Raw genomic sequence first — 15,976 nt, 5'->3', positions numbered from 1 at the left:
GGCCATAAATCCTCAATGCAGCTGAAATCCGTTACAAACATGGTGGGTAGACAAAGAGTCACTGGAGGCTGGGGGAGAGGATTTTTGAAAATAATATATTTGAACAGAGTTGTGAGCACCACGCTCTCTCCAAAGAGTAAGGATTGGAGGTATTTTCTCCCTGGAACTGAAAAATCCCATGAGTAAGGTGGAAAGGGTGGACATAGAGGCTGAAGATGATTAGGGTGAGTTCACACAGGCATTTTATTTCCTTTCTAAGTGTAAGGGAAACTTACGAAATGTTTTACACAGCAATATGATAAGTTAGCTTTTGCCATTCTATGGAGAAGGGAAAGGCTGCAGGCAAGAGTGGGAGCCAGGAGAGCAGGTGGGCAGTGCAGTGGTGGTAGACCAGCTGAGAGGGATGGCCTGGCCCAGGAATGGCCGTGGTGATGACAGACTCAATGTATATTTTTAAAATAGAATTAATGTAAAGAGTTTATGAAGTGTATGTGGGGGTGAGAAAAAAAGCCCATTTTTACGGGGACAAATTTCGTTTAGAAGACTAGACAATATCACCCTGAACCTTCTGGTTTCTCTGAAAAAATGGCATATTTTAGTTCAAACCATCTGCTCACATAAAGATATTTGATTTCTAGATTTTAGGTAACGGACAATTGTAAATGAAAACATTTGCTTTGTCATTCCAAGAATGCATACACAAGTCAGGTCCTACTGTTCTACTGCTAGTGCTGAAATTATCTATCAAATATGACATACTTAGTTTTAGAAAAATTAGAATGGACTTTAGAGAGAATAATTTCCTGCCCATATTTTACAAATAAGAACAAATGAGACCCAGATAAATCATACCTCTACAGTTCTTTGGTTGTCAAACCTGGGTTAGAGCTCAGGGATCTAGACTCCATCAGGGCTTTCCCCAGCATGATCAAAGCACTAAATAACAGTGACAAACACAGCCAGATGTCAGAGTCAAGAGGATTGCAGTATAGTAAAATTGCCAAGCCAAGATAAAAAAAAATGAAAAGGAAGATAGGAAAAAAAGTTATTCTGGTTCATAGGCTCAGATGAGTATGGTTAGAAATGAGCATCAACAAGGAGAGAAGAAGCACTTGTTTCCTATATATACCAGTGAGCAATAAATTCTGAAGTTTACTAATTGTTTTGAGCTTGTTTACTCTCTGAGTATAATGCTAAGAATTTGTGACCCTGTTGATTTGTACCCTTTCCCCTTCCACTTTCTTGCTAAATTTAAAACATACGAAACTTTCACTGGCTTACTTTTTTCAGAAACTTGTCTGAAATTATTTCTTCCCAATAAGACTGACAGAGTCAGTTTTCTCAGTCAGATTGGCATGATTCCTTTACCCTCATAATCAGACTTTTTGCATACCTCTTCATGGTATAGCAACAAGATATATTCTTATTGCTATCTATACACAGAGTAAAAAAAAGTTGCTATATTACACACACTACAGCTTCTCATTTTCTGACTAGATTTTATTAGGATTTAATAACAAAATATTGGTATACCTTAATGTAAAAAATCTGTCCCTTCTTTCCTATCCACTTCCCTTTCTGCTTGCCTTCTGTTCTCCATCCATTCATTTGGCAAATGTTGAGTGCCATCTGTATGCCAGACACCAAGCTAAGTGCTGGTGACTTTGGTGAAAAATACAGAAATAAGTCTACAAATGGTAGAAAAAGCGCTATTAAAGGAACAAAACAATTTCAGGCAATGCTGAATTATGAGGAAACATTACTGTATTGTGTGAGAAAATGTTGGAGGATTATTTTACTGAGGTCCTTAGAGATAGTCTCTCTTAAGAAATAATATTTCACTTGAAAGCTGAAGGATAAGAAAAAATAGCCAAATACACATCAGGAGGTGTGTTCCCATCATAGGCAGCAGGAAGTGCAAAGTCTGCTGAAGTCCAAATACTGCCATGTATAAGTTAGGAAAAAGATGCCTCTTCTTCAAGACATTGCTGGAAAATTACTTTAATGCATCTAAATACATGTGAAAGATCCAAATGTGAGTCAAGCCCCTTGTAAATTCACTGCATAACCTGCCTAGCTATGTGTGGTGCCCTGGCAAAGGCCCTGAGGTGGGAAATAAGTTGGCTTACTTATGGAAGTGAGAGATGTTCCATGCTCTTGGAGTCTATTCAACCGATGGAGTGATAGACAAGGGCCATAGTCGTGCAGGCTTCTTTTTCCCCCTTACCAACTCCACAGTGTCAGAGTACTGAGAAAGTAATCCTGAACTCCCTTCCAACTTACCCTTATGATAAGAGGATGACTGCAATACCTTCAGGAATGATTCATTTACACAATTTCTTTTTCAAAAGCAAGAAATTGGTGTTAGGAAAAAATTTCTCTTCTGTTTGATTGCCTTTGTTTTCTTTTCTCCCCCTTCCTCCACCTCTCCTCCTTTCCTCTTCCCCCTCTCTCCTGCTCTCACTCCTCTTTCATCTTCTCCTCCCTTTCTCTCTTTTGGTCCTGCTCCAGCCCCCTCTTTCCTTCTCCTTCATCTCCTCCCCTTCCCTTCTCTGTTCTCTTCTTCCTCCTTCTCCATCTTTTCTTTATTCTTGTTTTCCTCCTCCTTTCCCTTCTACAGTTCAAGGAAGACAAGGTTTTCTAGAAGTCCTCCAGCAGACTTCACCTTATATCTTATTGGTCCAACCTGCTCACTGCACTTCCAGAGATTTCAGACAGAGTTTACCTTCTCTGATATCAAGGGATCACACCTAAAACCCCAAAGACCTAACATTATTTTACACTATTTTTTACTTCATTTTTATGGGACTTAGAAAAGAATTCGGTAGAATCAGAACTCTTTGAAGAGTGCTCAGAAATTGTGACAGCATATGATGTGTTTGAATGGTATTCCTCTGAGCTTGGTATGTAAGTGTATGGGAAGACACAAAAGTGGCAGCAGATACAAATTAGGAGGCATTTCAGAAGTCCAGGTGAGAATTAAAGGTGTCTTAGACTGAGAGGGTAATAGAAGAAACGAAGAAGAGTGAATGAATTTAAAGTAAGATTTGGAGATGGAACTGACGGTAACTGTGGTTCCAGTTGTTTTTAAATAGCATAAAGCAATTTAAAATCAGAGTAAAGGAGATCATTTCTGCCACTGTAATTTTTTAAAATATATACTAAATAGCTCCTGCTGCTATATACAAATATTGATGTATTAACTCACATTTGGCTCTTGAGACAATTCATTCAGTTTTGCTCAACTTTAATTTTTTCATAGGTAAAATGGAAGGATGTTTCCGTAGCTGGGTCTTTGTGCAGATTAAATGATCTAATATACGTGCAAGGGCTTCATACCATAAAGAGTTGTACAAATATGAGATAATGTCATCTCAGGCAGACATGGGGAGGACATAATTCTGTTCATTTTGAGTCTCTTTCTTCTGAACTGTGAAGACAAAGACTGCCAACTCTGTTATCTTAGGAGAGAGAAGAGGGATGGCTTGTTGTTTTCACCTTTGTTACAGTTTAAATTGTATATGCAAAAAGATATGTTGAAGTTCTAAATGCCAATATCAGAAGGTGACTATTTGGAAATGGGGTCATGCATGTGTAATGAGTACGTTAAGATGAGGTCATACTGGAGAAGGTTGGGCCTTGGGCCTTTAATCCCATGTGACTGGTGTCCTAGAGAAGAGACAAAACAGAGACAGACAGGGGAGAGAGCCACGTAAAGACAGAGGCAAAGACTGGGGCAATGCTGCTACAAGAACAGAAATGTCAGGGATACTTGGAAGCTACCAGAAGTGAAGAAAAGGGAGAAAGGATCCTTCCCTTACAACCATCAAAGAGAATATCATCCTGCTGACACCTTGATTTCAGACTCTAGCCTCCAGAACTGTGACAATGAACTTCTCTTGTTTTATGTCACCAAGGCTGTGGTAAATTTCAACCTTCTTTGTCCTCCTTTGTAAATATAATGAGATCCTATAAAAACAAATCAAATAATACCAAAACAGAACACAAGGGAGTCACTTTTCCTTTGACTCAGAGACAGGTTTAAGTTTTGAAGAAAATTTTCCTACATCTTTGACTTAGCTGAAACCCATGACTTATGACCAAGTCTTATCATTTGCTTGTTCCCATATATTTTCTTTTCTTTTTCTTTTACTGCTTGTTGTGCTCCTTTGCATGTGGCACCTCACAAAGGCTTTCAGAAGCTCCTCACTTTGGTTCTGGAGGGGAATTACTTGAAACACTAACTGCTTCTGCGAAAAATAGGATGTATGTTCCTCAGGGAGTATGTTTCTATTACTCTTCCATTGACTTTATTGGGATAAGAGAAACATTTTGTGTAAAAATGGCAACAATCCGTAAATCTCTGCTCTCTGTGTGTCTTACATATTCATGTCAAATGTGCTGAATTTAGTGACAAAACTCACACTGTTCTTCCTGACGGCAGTGCAGAATCTTGAGAGCTACAGATGGACAAGCTGTGTTCTATTCTGTCTTACATATTGGCAACAGAATTGCCTCTTAGTTCACCTTCCTTGGGGTCTAATAGGTTTTTCTAGAAGGTGAATATAAATAATAGGGGAGAGGCAATATTTAAAGAGATAATATCTGAGAATTTTCTTGAATTGCTCAAAGTTAAGAGCCCCAGATTCAGGAAGCACATCATGTCTACAGCAATATATTTAAAAGTCCCTCCATGCATCATTAGAAATCTGAAAAGCACCAAACATAACAGAGGATCATAAGATTTAATAGAGAGAAAAGACAATTTAGCTAAAAAAAACAAAAAACAAAAAACTTAGACACAAACAAATTTCTCTTCTGCAGAATTAGTGACCAGAATATGAAGGAATAATATATTTAAAATGCAGAGAGAGAAAACAACTGTTAACCTGGAAATTTGTACCCAGCAAAGTTGTCCTTTAGAAGAGATGTGAAGTAGGAGAGCAATTAATACTGTCAAATTGCTAGTTACTGACTCTCATTGAAATACGTGCTCAAAAATGTGCTCCTGGAAGAAGAAAAATGAATGAATAAATAGGAGCTTGGTAGGGATGCTTGTTAAATTAAAATTTAAATCAGGTATGCCTAACAAATTTTCAGTGCAGCCACTTTGAAATAAAAATACCAAATATATTTTCCAAAACAGGGAAAAGAAGGCAATGAAGAAAATTTGATTAATCTACTATAAGGAGGAGAAAATAAGCAAATAAAAATAAAAAACAGAAAACGTAAAATAAAATGATAAATATAAATTCAAATGCACCAAAAATTGTAAGAAACAAACAGATGAAATACATTTAAAAACAGAGATACTCATATAAATAAAAAGCTGCAAGTATCAATTATGTAAATAAAATTATTACTATTAATTAAATATAAGATTTTTGGTTTTATATATAATATACTATATATGTAGTGAATATATATAATATATATATAATATACTATATGTATATAGTAAGGAATAAAGACAATTTGGAGTTAAACACATGAACTTCCAAACATTAATTATATCTGAGGAGAGAAAGTTGCTTCAATTCACTCCATGATATTTTATTTCCTAAAGAAATGTCTAAATAAAATATAATAAAATATTAATATTTTAAACCCAGATGGTACATTATCTGAAACAGTTCACTAATATAAGTAAAAGGGAGTGGATCACAAGAAAACAGTTAGCTTTAAAAATTCATCTCAAATAAGTCAGTTACTGGAGGTGATCTATGATTGGCACAACTTCAGCCAGTTATTTAATGTTTTTGAAGTCTACAATTCATCTAGAGTTTCATTCTATATTACTAGATTTTACAATTTGGTATTCTTCGTATCTTTAGGATATTCATCTTGAGTCTTGTGAAATCCTCAATCATTAGAGAAATGATCCATAATATTCACTTGTTCTTACTACAATGGAGAAATGAATTAATACATTTTAGAAAAATGTTCAACTTGTTGAAACAAATTGCTTTTGTTGTTTATCCAGAATTAAGTAGAAATTAAATAATCAGAGCATACATTCCTTGAACATTCAAGCTTTTGGAAATTGTTCAGTAAATATAAATGGATAAAATACATATAGACTTCCACTTCATGTCATGCAGTGTTTTCAGTTCCATCAATAAAAATTCCTATGAAATGCAGTATTAAGATAAAATATACTGAAGAGAATATATTCTTCCCTTAAATCTAATTTTCCATTCACATTGTTACTTTTTGAGTTCTTTTAAGACCATGGTATTTTCAGTTTAACAGGAGTATCATAGCTTATTTTTAAGGATGATATGGTTTATTTATCTAGCACTTGGTATATGCTAGAAAATGTATGCACACATCTAAAAATTTAAATTATAACTAGGGAACACCTACTTCACTGATAAAAAAAAATGAATTTCAGAAATCTTAAGTCAATTATTAATCAATATTTTTTGGAACCAAGATTTGAAGCAGGACCTATCCACCACAATATATCTTTGCACAGAGACTCTTAGAAAGAAATTTCCACTCCCCTTTTTTTCATTACACAAATTATTCCCACCATTAATATATCTATGGGGTGTGTTTTCTTACATTTACTTTACTTGTCTTGGATTTTGGGGGAGGGGTGATATTTAAGCAATCATTTTGTCAATTGAGGGTTTTGATAATTTCCCATGTAATACATAGCAGGTCATATGAGAAGGAGCTAAAATTTCTCCTTGTGCTACACATTTTTTGTCTCTGCTCTGCTGAGCTTGGTTTGCAGTGATAGTCTTCTCCAAAAATGACAGGTTCTGGGATAACTGGTTCATGACATCCAAACTCACCAAAGACAAAATAACAGTAACAAAGCCAAACCTCATTTTAATAACGAATAGTGAAAAGAACTGGTCAACACAGTCTCTTCCTACTAGAAAAGTTTATTTTGAAAGATAAGCTTAAATAAAAGAGAAGGCTGCTTAATTATCATGTGAGATAGATCTGGAAAGAAGAGGAGAGGCCCATCCTGTAATAGACAAGTATGTATCTAATGCGGATACAAACTCAGCCAGTCCTGGAATTGGACTCTCCTAGCTTTCACTTGCTTTTGTCATCTCCTCAGTAATATCATAATGTGTCTATTATTGCTAAAAGGCAAGAGGAGTTTGCATTCGGAATTTGGAATAAAATCTGAGATAGGGATATGGATTTGTGAAGACTTTATGTAGGAATGTAAAATAAAGGTATGCAAAAGAAGAAGACCATAAAAGAAAATCCAAAAAGTAGACCAAAAAGGGGAGTTCATATAGAAAGGAATCTGGATACAGCCTGCATTATTTCTCAATAAGGGATGGTGCCTCTGCCTCCTTATGTATGAGATGCTTCAGAGTATATATTTATCCTTTAAGGGGAAGACCTTTCATTGTAATTTAGAAGGCTACTTTCTGATGTTATTAGTGAAGGTGATGCTAGTTGTTACAACAATAAAATCCCAAGTCTTGGGGACTTGATATGATAGAAGTTATGTCCTCTCTCATGTAAAGTCAAAAATCAGTGTTTGTGATTGATGGTGTGTCTTTTTCGTGTAGCATCTTGGGGATTAACATTTTCAACACTTGGCTTTTGAGACTGCTGTGTGAGTCTGCAACGTGTCAGGGGATGTAGGCTGTAGGATGTAGGATCATGTAGGATGTAGGATGTAGGAAGTACATTACTTCCACCCTGGATACACCTAACTGCAAGGGAGGCTGGGATAAGTGGTCTTACTGTGAGCTTTGAAAGAAAGAAATGACTTGGTTAAGAATTTGCCAGATTTGAAGGAAAACTTTCAAGTAACTATTTCCTGTGTTCTCATTGATGTCTGATATTCTACTACTGAAGCAACTTTCCATAGGTTCTTATTCCTGTTGCCATGTAAATTACAGAAGTAGGAATTTGGCAAATTGATGATTATTTATCCTTTAGTGTAAATCATTAGAAAGTCAAGTTGGGACTTACATATAACAAAGATGAAAAAGAATAGAAGAGTATAAAATATGTCACAGTGCATTATATAACTCATGTAACTTTTGTTTTAATTATACATATGTAACGTATGGGTCAATAAGTTGAGCATGATATAATACATATTTCTTTCTGTGGGTTGCAGAAAATAGCAAAATATGGTATATCTAACTTACTACACCATACCTTTTCATACAAAGTGAGGATTTAAGGTGGACTTGGGACAGAAAATTTTACCCCATTTGACAGTTTTCTTTGGGTCTATCTGTAGTGAGTGAGAAGATGCCCATTTAAGCTCTGATATAACCTGTGTGTTTTCTTCCTGTAAATAACAATGACAGGGTAGGAGATTTGTGAAATATTATCATGTTTCTATACTAGGCAAAGGGATGAGTTGGTAGCAGTATTACAAACTTAACTCTCAATCTGTTTCCCTTCTGTCAGTTTTGGAAAGACATATTTAAAAAAAAAATTACTGTTACCAGAAGTATCAATATACATGCATGATATCAGTGTTACTATCTAAAGTTTTTTATATAAGTGGGTGGTTTTGAACTTTGCGTGCAGCAATAGCCTTTGTTCATTTAAGGGCTACTGATGTACCTTAGGTAGCCCCTGTTATTTGGAGTAATTTAAGTACACATCTTTATGCTAAATTTTAATCTTTTTTGCACTTATAGTAGGCTCACAGTATGAGAATATTTGAAAAAATATTTTCCCTACAGTTATGCTTCACCTTTTTCTTTCTGGGGACATAAATAGTAGTTTTTTCCCTGCCTGAATATAATTGAAATGTTACACAAACATGGATATTTTATAATTCTGCTTGTAAACAAACTTGGTAAAATTATTTGAGATGGTTTCTACTAGAAGCCAAATCCAACTAATTGTTTTTATCCAGATCAAACTTTTGAACTTACAATGTAGAATTATTCATTTATCCCAGAATGATAAATACATCCCCTTCATTCCATGTATGGTTTGAGAAAATAGAATGAAACTTGTGAAGTGCCAGAGGAGGAGGTGGAGGGAAGAACAACCAAGGGACTGAGCAGTTTGGTCCCACCCTATTTTCACGTAACTGGTAGGTGTTTCTAGTTTGCTAGCTGCCAGAATGCAATATGCCAGAAACAGAATCACTTTTAAAAAGGGGAATTTACTAAGTTGCAAGTTTACAGCCCGAAGGCCATGAAGATGTCTAAATTAAGCAAAGCTATAAAAATGTCCAAATTAAGGCATCCAGGGAAGATAGCTTGGTTCAAGAAGGCCAAAGAAGTTCAGGGTTCCTCTCTCAGCTGGGAGGGCACAGGGTGACATCTATCTCTTCCGGCTTCTTGTTTCATGAAGCTCCCCCAGGGATGTTTTCCTATTTCATTTCCACAGGTCTCTGGTTGTGTGAACTCTGTTGGTTCTGGTGACTCTCTTTTTCCAAAATGGTTCCCTCTTTAAGGGCTCCGGTAAGCAATCCCACCTTGAATGGGTAGAGATGCATCTCCATGGAAACCGTCTAATCAAAAGTTACCACCCACAACTGGGTGGGTCATATCTCCATGGAAACAATCACAAAGGGCCCACCCAGCAATACTGAATGAGAATTAAAAGGCATGGCTTTTCTGGGATACATAATAGCTTCAAATCAGCACAGGAGGTATGGCACAGCCAGAAAGCCAGTGGTGCCAGAATAAAGTCCCATATCTGATCTGAATTTGTGATATGTTCAAAGCTAGCTGTGGTGGATGCAGGATAAGTTCAAAAAGAAATTTATAATCTAGTGGATGAATGTTTTAGGACAAAAATATATCAGTTTTGATATAAACAAGAACCACTATTGAATCTTGGTGCTGCCATTTATTCTCATTGTGACTGTAGACAAATTACTTAAATTTTCTAAGGCCTTGTTTTCCTCATTTATACAATAGAAGTGATATTTTACCAGTTGGTAATTTGTTTTATCAGTGAAAGAAATCGTAACTCAGATTGGTTTAAACATAGATAGGATGCTTTTTTGGGCCCACCTAATAGAAAACCCAGAGACATGACAGAATCAAAGGAACTGTTTAATTTTGGGTCATTGTGTCCTTGAAATTCTGGATCTGTTTCTATGCATTTCTCACAGTTTGCTGTTGTCTGCTTGTTAGCAAAAATAAATGGAAATCATCCAGGCTGCCCAATTATACACAAAACTAGAGACAGTAGAGAGTATATTTAAAAAAAAATAGTTACCATTGGAATAAAAGGCATTTTCTTATTTAAAAATCTCCTCTAATGATCTTTCTTTGACATTAATTTGATTTTATGACCATGACAAAATCATCACTGTGGTCAGATTCAGGGGATAAACTGGTATGCTTACGTCATTTAAGGGCCCAACTTTGAAATGGAGGCTCCATCTTTTCTGCAAAGAATTTATGGCTGAGGGGTGGGTCTCAAAAAGCAGTGTATGTTTTGTTTAAAGGGAAGAGATGATAGGGGAGCAAAAACCTGCTAGTAACCACCTGACTACCCCACCTCCACACACATTTTCCTTTCCTTAAGGATCTACTGAGTCCCATATCAAATACATCCATCCTATCACTCCTCTAAGAGTTCCGTCCCCAGGTAGGAGCTACCTTGGAGGTTGAGCCATCAATGTCCTTAATTCTTCATGGTTGGGGGTTCTGCCTGCAATTTTTTTTTTCCAAAATGCTTTAACTGACTTTCACTTTATTTTCTTTTGTTAAACTCCAAGGAATAGAAAACAAAAGTAGAGGTGTTATCAGATCATGGTCTTTGAGTATATAACTGGATCTGAGACATTCTCTTTCCAGGAATATGTCTTGGTTTAATTGACTCTGCCTTTTTTATGTCTTGGGAGCAATTCAGAACAGTAGGTCAATGGCTGGAGGCTAGGTAGCTTCACTCATCTGCATCTTTGCAATGAGAGAATACATTTCCTTTTTCAAGTAGTGAATGCACAGGAATTCATTTGGGATGAGCCTAAGCAATAGAGCTTCTCCTCTCCAGCCAGGTTTTATCACCTTCTAGTATTTCAACTCCATAATTTTACTGAAACTAATTTTACCATGAAGCAGTGTTATATATTCCCAGGTGCTAAAACAAATACCTTACAATGGGTTGGTATGATAAAAATAATTTATTGACTCACAGTTTCAGAGGCTAGATGGCTTCTTTTCTTCTGGGATAGGTATTTTCTGGCTGGTGGGCAATATTCAGGGTCCTTTGGCTTTTGTGTCATGTGGCAACATCCTCTCTTTTCTCTTCTGAGTTTAGTTGACTTCTAGCTTCCTGTTATACACATAAGCAGAATTATTGGGTGTGACTTCCTCTTAAAAGGGAAGGGGCAAATATCATTTTGGCCTTTTCACTTTTTCCCTGTGCTGACCTGCAACACAGATGTGATGGTTGGAGTGCTGGCAGCTATCTTGGTCCATAGGTGGCCTTGATGGTGTAATGGAAAGATACAAACAGCTTTGATCTCATTAGATTATGGAGCCGCTATACCAGTTCTGGGTGGCCTATTTCCAGAATCCATTTGTGCGAGACAGGACAACTTCTATCTTAAGTCAGTGTGTTTGGGACATTTTCTGTTTAATGCTGATGAGCCTAATCATATCTAATTATTTAAAACCATATCTAATGTAGATATAGTCAAATCCTAAGGAATGGGGAAGTGATTTTACATGCTGGAGGATTATGTACCATTTAGATTTATGAAAGAAAAGAGAAATGGGAGAATCAGGCAAAATCGGAGAGCAGGAAGCAAATAAAATATGTCAATTTTATAACAATGTCACACACTAATATCATCATGTTAATATTATCTTTGAGCTTTATATACAGTATCTGAGTCTCCTTCCATCTATGAGCACATCATATTGTGATCTATACTCAGCCAATCAGACCACTCACACCAGACCTTAAATCAAAAGCAAGCGATGCAAAGTAGTAAGAGCAGTGAAAGCTCTTTTGTGGATGCGGCAGTGGAAAGTGGTGTTGCCCAGCATCCAGTGTAAATGATGTGGGTAGGTTTAGATGCAGGATTCAGAAGTTAGTAGTGGCACTAGAGGGGTTCTTCACTGCAGAAGTCCCATGGTTGGACTTTGGCCGTCTGACTACATTGTTGCTTCTTAATCCATTCTCTTCTCTTGTCTTTCTAGTGATCTGAGTCTGTGAACTCCCAATATCTTTCAAATAAACTTCTTTTATTTGCTTAAAACAGAGTCAGTTTCTGTCGATTGCTACTGTGAACCCCACGTGACACACATCTTCTAATAATCATGTAGTGTGTAATAATGTGAAGGCAAGCTTAGATTTAAAAAAGAAAATTCAACATGTCTTTTTCTGAATTGATTTTAAATAACATCCATATGTTTCTCCAGGAGCGTGAAGACTTTGGAGCCTCTTTGATTAGTCTTTTTGACTTCCTAAATTCATGTTTCAAAACCAATTCATTTAAACTTGAAAAAGATGAATTTGGATTGAAATAATGAACCCATATATTTCTAATGGATTTTTAAATTTACCAAGAACAACATTCCTTAAATCCACACTTAATAAATATCCTATCTAAACCTGTTAATAATGTGACTTTATTTAATGTATATTAAAGTAACAAGGATACAGAGTGATCAATCTTTCCGAAATTGGGTCCATTTGTCAGTTAAGTGCCTGATTCACAATAGGTACTTATCACGCATTAATGAGAATGGAGTTCAATGAGAATAATAGAATGACTTTTATGGGATTTTGTTTATGTATAGTTCTTGTACCTTACAGAGATGGGCATAATTTAGTAGCAAGAAGATCAACCGCATTAAGTGATGACTAGTAGATGTTTCCTGCTTTTGGTTAATTTAACACTTCAATATTCATTACCAAGTGCACATTCTTGTCATTGCCAAAATCAATAAGTTTTACTAAGGCAGGCAAACTGCAAATTGCCTTAATAGGTGCTGCATTCAAATTTTGCTACGAACACACTGTAGCACTTACTGTGAAAGACAATGCTTCCTGACCATGTAACAATTGAAATATTATTCATTTTATTTACTGATCTGCCTCCCTCTCCCAACCATGATTTGCCACATTATTTGAATTTGTCCTGTATTTCTTTGAGAAAAATAGGTAATCTTTAGTTACAGTAAAATATCATATCTGAATCCATAATAAAATAAGGTTTGGGAATCACTGGCTTGGAAGATTGGTGACTGAGCAATCAACCACTTTTTCTCTCTTTTTAACAAAACTCCTTTCATTCCTACTCTACTCCCTCAAAGCTGTTTCTTGTCTGTGATCCCTAGCAGACTGGGAGCTTCTTCTTAAGAGCAGCATCCTTTCTGTAACACCATAACCCTCTGAAATATATGTCACATATTAGTTATTCAATAAATGTCTAATGAATAAAGATAAAAGATTGAGATGGATTTATGTTTTACTGTGTGAGATGATGTAATAAGTGGAAAGAGCTCAGGCATTGAGGTTTGACACACTTAGTTTCAAATTATTCCTCTATTACTTATATAATAAACCATACCACATTCTTTTTTACTTATATAATAGGTAATATTTCTGCCTCTGATACTCTCTGTGTCCTAGTATTCAGTTTAAAAAAATTAAGAAGAGGGCAGGCCATGGTGGCTCAGCAGGCAAGAATGCTTGCCTGCCATGCCAGAGGACCTGGGTTCGATTCCTAGTGCTTGCCCATGTAATTAAAAAAAAAACTTAAGAAGAAATAATGATGGGTTGTTGAGAAGATTAAGGCAATTATGTGTCTAACTTAATTAGCTCAGTTCTTGGCATGCTGTAGGTACATAGCAATGTCGGTTCCCTTTCTATTGACAGTAATATCAAGGGCGTTAAACAGACTATTTTATGTTCCATGAGAAACTGATAGATGGTGGTTGAAAAAATTGAATTCTGGTATTCAGTTTGAATCTGAATAAATTTGTACAACTTCTTTAAACTCTCTGGGTCTCAATTTCTCCCACCTTAAAATGTGAATAATTGTTGCAATATTCAAAGGATAGAACATGTTTTTACAGATTGAATAGTGTCCCTCAAAAATATATGTTCAAGTCTTAACACTCACCCCTATGAAAATGCTCCCACCTGGAAATAAGGTCTTTGAAGAAGTTGTTAGTCAAGATGAGGCCAAACTGGATCAGGGTGGCCCATTAATCCAATACAACTAGTGTCCTCATAAGCAGAGGAAATTTGGACAATCAGTAAGAGAGAGACAGAGAGATGACCATGTGACATAGGCAGAGATTGAGTTATGCTGCCACAAACCAAGAAATGCCATGTGTTTTAGTTTGCTAGCTGCTGGAACGCAACACACCAGAGATGGATTAGATTTCAATAAAAGGGTTAAAGGCAGTTAACTTTCACCTGAGGTTCTTTCTTACCTGGGAAGGCACAAGGCGATCTCTGCTGGTCTTCTCTCCAGGCCTCTGGGTTCTAACAACTTTCCCTGGGGTGATTCCTTTCTGCGTCCCCAAAGGCCTGGACTGAGCTGCGAGTACTGAGATGAGGTATGCTGAGTTGCTTTGGTTGTGCTATGTTGAGTCTCTCATTTAAGCACCAGCCAATTAATCAAACACCCTTCATTACAGAAGGCATGCCTCCTAGCCTACTGCAGATGTAATCAGCAACAATGAGGTTCACATGCCATTGGCTCATGTCCACAACAATAGAACTAGGTGCCTTCACCTAGCCAAGTTGACACCTGAACCTAACTACCACATGTTCACCCCTTGTCAACTTGGCAACTACACGCATCACCTTAAACAATATTAAGGTGCAAAAAATTCTCTTCTGGCTGTGGACCTATGAATCTCAAAACAAGTTATCTGGTGTTAATATGCAAAGGAAGGACAGTCACAGGATCCATAGGGAGAAACTGGAAGGAAAACCTGGAGGGCAAGCATTATTGGATTTCAAAGTCTGAAAGTCTTATCCTTCAACTTTAGAAAGTGGCAGTCCCACCCTTTCCAAGGGCCTATACAGTGGCCTGCCTCTTTCCAAATCAACCACAGGGGACATTGAGGAGACCACCTTTTTCTCGGCTCCACATTCTCAAAGCATCGGGGTCACACCTGGGCTCTCTGCCATTTCCGGGGCACACACTCAACCCCTCCATGTGGTGACAGCCAGGCTCTCCCCAGTCCCCCAAGGAGCATGCTGTACCTTCTCCAATGCCTGAGGCTGTGTGACTCTTCCCACTGTAATGAGGTGGGAGACTTAACCTCACCCTTCAGGGTAAACTCACCCTCTCCATGTATATGGGTGGGTCCACTCCTCTGGCCAAGTTTTCTTGACTTCAGACCTGAGCTCCATGGTTCTCACTCTGCAAACTCCAATTTTTTCCCTTTTGTGTCCCCCTTTGTCCAGATTGGCAGTGGTTCCATTTACACCAACAGTCTCTTCAAGCACTCCAGGACTTCTCCATCATTCTCTTCACAGTTCCTCCAAAATCTTCCCCTTATCCATTTAAAAAGCCATTCCAACATGCTTGGTATTTGCAAACGGAAGCAGCACCCCACTCTCCAGTACCAAATCTGTTTTAGTTTGCTAGGTGCTGGAATGCCACACACCAGAGACGGATTAGCTTTCAATAAAAGGGAATTTGTTTAGTTAATGTATAGTTCTTCAGAGGAAAGGCAGCTGACTTTCAACTGAGGTTCTTTCTTGGAAAGGTGATCTCTGCTGGCCTTCTCTCCAGGTCTTTGGGTTCTAACAACTTTCCCCTGGATGATTCCTTTCTGCATCTCCAAAGGCCTGGGCTAAGCTGCGAGTGCTGAGATGAGGTATGCTGATATGTTTTGGCTGTGCTACATTGAGTTTCTCATTTAAGCTTCCAGCCAATTAAATCAAACATCATTCGTTAGAGCAGGCATGCCTCCTAGCCGACTGCAGATGTAATCAGCAACAGATGAGGTTCACATGCCATTGGCTCATGTCCATTGAAATAGAACCAGGCCACTTCACCTAGCCAAGTTGACACCTGAACCAAACTACC

At 37.3% G+C, this 15,976-nt stretch overlaps 1 long non-coding RNA gene across 2 annotated transcripts in view; it reads right to left on the bottom strand.

The window, feature by feature from the left end:
- Positions 1–15,976, bottom strand: part of LOC143682679 (uncharacterized) — a 61,395-nt gene that overhangs the window by 32,163 nt on the left and 13,256 nt on the right. For both annotated transcript variants that reach the window (XR_013175223.1, XR_013175224.1), the window contains exon 2: positions 11,105–11,244. This is a non-coding gene — a long non-coding RNA (uncharacterized LOC143682679). The remainder of the gene's footprint in view (positions 1–11,104; positions 11,245–15,976) is intronic.

This window comes from Tamandua tetradactyla, chromosome 5 (assembly GCF_023851605.1).
Source record: "Tamandua tetradactyla isolate mTamTet1 chromosome 5, mTamTet1.pri, whole genome shotgun sequence".
Taxonomy (NCBI): Eukaryota; Metazoa; Chordata; class Mammalia; order Pilosa; family Myrmecophagidae; genus Tamandua; species Tamandua tetradactyla.
The sequence above is the reverse complement of the archived record's forward strand: the minus strand, read 5'-3'. Positions and strand labels throughout refer to the sequence as shown.